Below are 1179 nucleotides of genomic sequence, written 5' to 3'. Positions count from 1 at the left end.
GGAATTGTTTTGGCCCGTCTCGCCATCAGCTGACGGCACAACAAGGTGTCTGAATGTTCCCTTCCAGCTCAGAGCAGCTGGATATTACAGCTTAACTGTCTGTTGTACATGATGCACTGCAGCTACAATCTTCTACCATAAAACATGAGCTGCAGACCGTACAGTCCGCCGTAATGTGCTGTACACAGACTATGTTTTCTGTAGCTGTGATTGCTGGTTTCAATAGAAATGCGTCAGCATTGTCCAGCTTTGGGAAGCAGCTCGGTTCAGGTACTCGAATCAATAAAATCCACATAGATGCAGCAGATCCGTTTTCATGGAAACAGGCATCGAAACATTGTGCTTTAGAGTGGAGTCGATGGGAGAGGCTCTAACATCCCAGTTCCTCCATTTATAATCGGATAATAATTCAAACAAGAGGGAGGGTTAATCATGTGATGGGAAGCCAACGGTTTTAAAACTATCTGAATATGGTTGAAACCAGGAGTTCATGTCACAAGACGGCACTTGTCCTCTTAATTACTGTTTGAAGGAAAATGTGACTCTAAAGAGGCTGAAATGAATAAAATGGCTGTTTTTTTTACCTTGGATGGAGCTGAGAGTGTCTCCTTGTTTCCAGAGTTTTAGTGTACGATGTTAAAAGATGTCCCGTCTCTTTAAGAGTTGTTGCTTTTAATGTAGTTGGTGTGTGTCGGAGAGGAAATGTTGTGTTTTCGAGCATAAAGTGCATCAGCTGGAAATGATTCCATAACTAAGTCCTACAACTTCATGTAGGACTTGGTAACATCAAACTAATTAGATGGATTTAACTTGGACAGTATGTAAAATATTTCAGACTCTAAAGTTTTTACAACTTCTACAAAAAGATTACGTTCAGTTATACTTTTTAACATTTATTAAAAGTATATATTGTACAGCACTTAGTCTTGATCCAGCCCCCATTTCTCTACACATTGCCAGGAAATGGTAGAGAAGACTCACTGAAACATGGTCAAACATGAACATAAACCCAGAATCTGAGGCAGAAACAGAGTTTTTTATCAGTTCTGAGTAGCTTTAAAGTGAATATCTGGTCTGAGCTCCTTTATTCTCCAACTCAGCCTGAACCCTCTGAGACAAGCTTTCTGTCATTTCTTTAAGGAGTCTTCAGGAATAGTTCTCCAGGCTTCTTGAAGGACA

The sequence above is a fragment of the Leuresthes tenuis genome, unplaced genomic scaffold (genome assembly GCF_036924035.1).
Source record: "Leuresthes tenuis unplaced genomic scaffold, fLeuTen1.0.hap1 SCAF_23, whole genome shotgun sequence".
Taxonomy (NCBI): domain Eukaryota; kingdom Metazoa; phylum Chordata; class Actinopteri; order Atheriniformes; family Atherinopsidae; genus Leuresthes; species Leuresthes tenuis.
The sequence above is the reverse complement of the archived record's forward strand: the minus strand, read 5'-3'. Positions refer to the sequence as shown.